Below are 7,094 nucleotides of genomic sequence, written 5' to 3' on the forward strand. Positions count from 1 at the left end.
CCAATTTGTATGTATTTGCCAATTCTAGTCCATGGAATAGGACCTTTCGTTCTGCATGGATGGTGGTGGCAGTATCCAAATTGCATGCAAAACCTATAATCCAATTTTCATTTGAGTCGCATATGAGCCCCCTTATACCTGCTTTGTGAGTGACCAATGAAGCAACCCCATTAGTATTTAATTTATAGTAGTTCAGTTTAGAGGGTATTCATTTGATAGGTTGCATTATAGGAATTTTTGTTGTTACCATGTTTGTGGCTAAGTAAGTAAATTTCAGTGCATGATTTGTGATTAATTTAATTGATAGGCATTGCTGTGTATCATTATCACGACCCAAATCCCAATCCGGTCGCGATGACACCTCTCGTGAAGACAAGGCCAGCCAACAAAGCACAACACTTCCTTTCAACAGTTAATTAACATTTATAAAGCTAAAAACATGATTAACATTATCAAAAGTGCGAAAAACAACGATAATAACCGGGAACCATTCCATCACAACCCGACATTGGGGTGTCACCAGTCATGAGCTACTATAGAGTTCACTAAAATACTACAAGTCCGGAGATGGGAACAAAGTCTGGAATAATATAAACAACAGAAATAGGGGAGGAAATCCGGTGCCGCGGACGCTGGCGGTCACATGGCTCAGCTATGATAGCAAATCTCCAATCAGCTCAAAACCCGCTACCGGATGAACAAGTACCTGCATCTGCACACGAGGTGCATGGAGTAAAGTGAGTACTCCAACTCAGTGAGTAATAAAAGTAAATAACAACTGAGCAGTAAGAAATCACGTAAAACATATCGTCATGCCGTATAGAAGCAGAGAAAAACCCTTCAATTGAGAAAAATCAGTGAAATCCATGAAACGCTTTAGAAATATTCTGGCTCAGTTTTAAACTCTTTTGAAAATGATCCTTTCAATATTGTGAAAATAATTAATAATCATAAATCTGCCCCTCGGGCTCAATATCAACCTCTCAGTACAGTATCAACCCCATGGGCTCACTCCCAACTCACAAAGTACAACTTCAGCCTCTTGGGCTCACTCCCAACTCACAAAGTACAACTTCAGCCTCTCGGGCTCACTCCTAAGTCACAATTAACACCAGGGTATTTGGTAAGCAGTACAAGAAATAACATGGATGCCAATGAAATGGGAGTACTGAATGTCATGACAAGTAGTACAAATAGGAACAAATGCATGAATGCAATGCAATGCATATGATGGTATATTCCAGTACCCACTGCAGTATGCAGCCCGAGCCATCCATATTTATTTATCATCGACGACGCTTACTGGGGGTGTGTACAGACTCTGGAGGGACTCCTACAGCCCAAGCGCAATATCAAGTCATCTCGTGGCTGGTCAGTCATTGTTACCTGACCGGTCAGCCATTGTTACCTGACCGGTCAGTCATTGTTACCTGACCAATTTATATCATACAGTGCCATTGTTACCACTGTTTTAAGTCACATCATACAGTGCCATTGTTATCACTGCTTTAAGTCACATCATACAGTGCCATTGTTACCACTGTTTTAAGTCACATCATACAGTGCCATTGTTACCACTGTTTCAAGTATCACTGCTGCGGTGCGCAACCCGATCCATGCTCAGTCCAAAAATCATCATAAGCCCCTTAGGCATTTATAAAACAGTAGTTCTCAACCCAAATTATCATTTAAAATATCATTTGAGTTTTCAAAAACTTAGAAATATGGCTGAGTTTACAAAACAGTGTTTAAACCTTGGACTAAAATCAAATGTTATGCAAAATATGCTAAACAACAATATCAAACCCCCAAGGGTTCTACAGGTCGGCACAAGGCCCCAAACATTGCTATAAGCCCAATTCACAGTAATATAGTTTGCGTTTCAATTGCTAATATAATAGAAATATCACTCGGGAAGGACCAAGTCACGATCCCCAATAACAAATGACCCCGCACTCGTCATGGAATGCGTATCACGCCTCAATATAGCGTTACGATGTGAAATCCGGGGTTTCAAACCCTCAGGATATCATTTACAAGCATTACTCACCTCGAATCGGCGAAATCTCTAGCTCGCTATGCCCTTGCCTCTCAAATTGGCCTCTTCGTGCGTCGAATCTAACCAAAATCACAGCGAATATGTCACATAATGGTAATGAGACAATACCCAATTGAAAGAAATCGAAAAGTATCAAAATTCATGAATTGGGCAAAACCCGAGCCCCAGGCCCACATCTCGAAACTCAGAAATTTTTACATCAACGGGTTCCTTATCTCCCCACGAGTTCAATCATACCAATTTTGCCAAAATTCGACTCCGGATCGATGTTCAAATCTTGAAAATTCATTTTATAGATTTTTAGAAAATTCCTTCATTTCTCTTGAAATATCAATAATCTACCCCCAAAAATGAAGATTAATTCATGGAATATAATCACAAGGGAGTTAAGAACACTTACCCCAAGTTTTGTGGTGAAGTTGCCTTTGAAAATCGCCCAAACCGAGCTCCATAGCTCAAAATATGTAAAAATGGCCGAAACCCCCGCTTTATAGCATTTTACCATTCGGGCGCCCCAGGTGGCGCCGTGTTCTGCCTGTGGCGCTGGATCCAGTAGCCCAAAAAATCTCGGCGCCATGGATGACGCCCCGCGCTACCCTGGGCGCTGGCGACGGGCAATTAATTTTTCCGACACGAAAATGGGCATAACTCTCTCATACGTTGTCCGAATTGGACGATTCTTTTTGCTATGACTCTGAAATTTCGATACGAATCTAATTCTTAAATCAAAACTAAATTTGAAGTTCATTTACGTAACATGATACCACTTATTCTTGAAGAACGACATCGAAACATTCTTGAAATGCCCATGTTAAACTCCAATAACCATCCAAACTCCACCGAGGCCCTCGGGACCTCAACCAAGTATATCAACAAGTTCAAAAATATCATTCGGACTTACTCGGAGTTTCAAATCATGCCATGAAATGTCAAAACTACAATTCACACCTCAATTCGAACTTATGAGTTTCAAACTTTTCCTTTTTACCAAGCGCGTGCCGAAACGTATCAAATGAATCCGGAATGACTTCAAATTTTACATACAAGTCACTCGTGACATAATGGAGTTGTTCAAATTTTCATAATCAGATTTTGACCCAGATATCAATAAGTCAACTCCCGGTCAAACTTTCCAAAAATCATCCATTTCTCAACTTTTGCCAAAATGCGCCAAATTATCCTACGGACTTCCAAATCCAAATCCGAATATGCGCATAGGTCATAAATCATCTCCCTGAGCTAACCGAACCATCAAAATTCACATCCGATCCCCCTAACTCATAAGTCAATGCTCGGTTGACTTTTTTAACTTAAGCCTTCCTAAAAGAGACTAAGTGTCTCATTTCTTATAAAAATCACTCCAATTCAATTCTAACGCACCCAATACCGATAATGAAACATAAGTAAGAAGAAAATGGGAAGGACGGGGTAGTAACTCATGAGGCGACGGGTTGGGTCGTCACATTCTCCCCAACTTAAACAAACGCTTGTCCTCAAGCGTACCCAAAGTTGTCCTAGAAGCCAATCGAAAGCGGAATGACCTTATCAAGCATAAACCCAGGGATGATCCCACATCACCCTATCTCACATGGGTCCGATAATGCGTTGTAACTAAGATCACACAATCTAGTCTAGCCCATAAATCATAGAGCCACATTTCACCTTTTCGGAATCATACACAAGATCAGAACCTCACACCTACATTCAGAATAAGTCTGAACCAGCTGTAATAGACCATTCCTGCAACCTTAGGTGCAGTTATGTGATATACCAATAACTCAAACAAATGCAACGATAATTTCCATTCACAGCAGTTGCCCACAACAACCAAATACCGATAGAAATCTCTTATTAGTCAATGTCTCATTCTAACACTCTCATATACCGCCAATGATAATTGAAACACGCAATAATCATAACCATTGCTCAGATCAACCATTCATGAGGCCATTTCTCCTCTAGCAATCATCGTAACAATTTTTGTTTTTTTGAACCGAACCTCGATATTTACCCATCAAACATGCTGAAATCAAATTCGTTCATATTCATTAATAACCCTAATGATCACCTCGAATCCAACACACCACTCTGGTGATATGACACCTCAATACAGGCCTAAGCCACAACTTTCATAATACGCACACCAATAAGAAACAGCCTGAACATACTCAAATCATGAAAAATGACTCAAACGAAAGAGCCGTACCTCAAGCTCATCAGTACCATCAGCAGACCCAACAACATGCCGCAACTACCGAAATATCATTAGTTTAATAACATTACCTTTTTATGAGACATATACTCTCGTCAAATCACTTTCAATTAGCAACACTATTTCCCCAAAATCATCCAAAGATCATTCGCCCAAATCATCTGAAACTTTTTTCTCTAATCACCTAGAAGAAAATTGATACGTATCCCATTATCTGCAAGATGTACATAGGTATTGCTCTAACTCTTACAATATTTACATGACGGATGAGGTATGTATAAATTTATAATACCACCGAATCAACAATTCATTGGGTCTATACTTCTGGCAAGAACTATTACCTCATTCGGAACCAAACAATGGTCTTAGACCTTTAATTTATTTCATATACTCAGATTGCATTGATCTCGAATTCAATAATCTCGTCTCACCCATTACAAACTTCTCAGGCAATAAGCCACTCCAGACATAATCAAAAGCCGCATATGTTGCCCTAATATGCTAATAGGCTACCAATTCGAACGCGATACAAAAAGAAAACAAACTCTGGAAGGAATTACCAATCCCAAGTACTAATACAAACTTTCTTTAGAAAACAGGAAGCAAGGCATACAAAATAGCATATAGAAAACTATACTCAGTATCACACTGTTGCGGCGTGCAACCCGATCCAGATAACATATCCATGGCGGCGTGCCACCCGATCCACACATAGATATCACATAAGGAGATGCACATCGAGCCAAATTTGCTCATTACAACAAAATACCGAGTATCAGTCGTAAGCATGCTAAGTGCATAATAATATCTCTAAGGGACATATAGAGTTATAAGCTACAAAACTCAAGCACAACTGATGTGCGATGTACAATCTGAATTTCAAGAGCCAAGATGCTCATATAACGTCATTCCTACACAGATTCTTAACACATAGCAATTTCTCAAGTCGTCTCACAACTCACACGGCGCAATGCATCACTACGCGAAATATCTGACAATGAAACATCAACCTAACTACTCCTCCATGAGGACCGCATTACTAAAATGCACACATCTGGCCTGATATAGAGCCATTATTCATATTAAATCTATCTATCGACTTCAAGCCGATTCTGATCACACTGAACTAGTCTGATAACCTTTCAAAGGTTCATAATAACTCCCATTTTTCTCATAACACACAAGAACAACCATCACAATCGGGGTAATCCTCCCCAGTTCACAACCCAATATGCCAAGTGCCCTCTAGGCATGAATCTTCAATTTAACGACACCATCACAAACTTCATACTTTGTGTACATCATTAATCAATCAAGTGATCACATGCCACACTTATATAATCTTCTCGTGGGACACACTCCCACAACCTACCACAACAATATCTGGAGCGTACCTCCAAACCATCGATCGCACTAACGCTGAAGAGCGATTAAGAGTCATTAACCAGGATGCAAAACCCTTTTTACAAAACACCGATCTTAGGTGACGCTGAAGACAATGCCAACTTACCGTGAACATCGAAACTTATCTCCTGCTCATCTGAGCTCATGATATCTTGTCAAAAAAAAATTTCCTTCACTCGTGTTATTCTCGAACCAATTTCCACAACCAGAACTGATTCACCAGCATACATCAAATCAGAACTAACATAGTACATAACCGCATAATCCGCTAACCAATAGCAAGCTCCCCAACTTGGCTCGAAGCCATATATCACAACACACTATACTCATAACGCATATACTCCATTGCTGTCGTAATACCATAGTGAGATTAAACTCACTCCTTCATAAGCTTGTGGAAACACAAATCATCTGGAATTTTAACTCTTTTGCGTTTTCTTGCATTCACTTACATAACAGTTAAGCCTACTCTCTAGGCAACCAATTTTTTTTATTAAGTCCTAAATTTTTCAAAAATTTCGGCAGAGTTTCCTTTGTAATTGGGCCTATCCACCTGCCAGAGAACCACCAAAACCATCCTAACAACACGTCTACAACTTGACAAAGCATCACAATGTATATCAACAATATTAATCTCAATATTACATGTATTATATTATAAAAATTGATACATGGACATGCGTTGCACCTATTTGAATCATAACACATAGAAAATATCTTTCAATCCTCCATTATTGGGCTATTCAACCGAATAAGAACATATTCTTTCTTTAATGTTTTCGACCTTCAAGATGAAATCCTCGACTCATAGATTTTGTCATAATACATTTACATAAGCGATCTCAGCTCCCATACTCATCTAACTAGTATGACAAATAGCTTCCCTTCATAAGCCAATTACCCATTAGCTTTACCTTTAGTTAGTATTTTTGTATACCTTCCACTGCCATACACATTACACAATTACTTAATCTTCCTGAGTCTAAACTCATACCGTAACATGAAATTTACTTCACTCCAAACATGAGACATGAAAAGATCTTCACGCGCCCATATCTTGGGACTACACATCCGACCACAATGGAAATCATACACTCAATGGTTCATCAATCATCCAGTAGACCTTTCTCGTCACTTCTAAGTCATATAGATACATCTTGCAGTACTAACATACTCATCAGGTAGCTATCCAGCCGTCATTCCCACTAATAGGGACAATACCGAACATATAAGTTCAAAACACTTGCTCACACAATCAACACCTCGGTGCTCAAGCCATTGGCAAAGATCCGGCCTCAAGTCCTCCAGACTGGCCTAACATCAAACTCACCGAGATCATGTCTCGCCCTTCGATCGGGGAATTACAAGCCATCAAGGCACATCTAATACTGAGCACTCATGCGCGCATGCGAACGCGTG

The sequence above is a fragment of the Nicotiana tabacum genome, chromosome 13, assembly GCF_000715075.1.
Source record: "Nicotiana tabacum cultivar K326 chromosome 13, ASM71507v2, whole genome shotgun sequence".
Classification (NCBI taxonomy): domain Eukaryota; kingdom Viridiplantae; phylum Streptophyta; class Magnoliopsida; order Solanales; family Solanaceae; genus Nicotiana; species Nicotiana tabacum.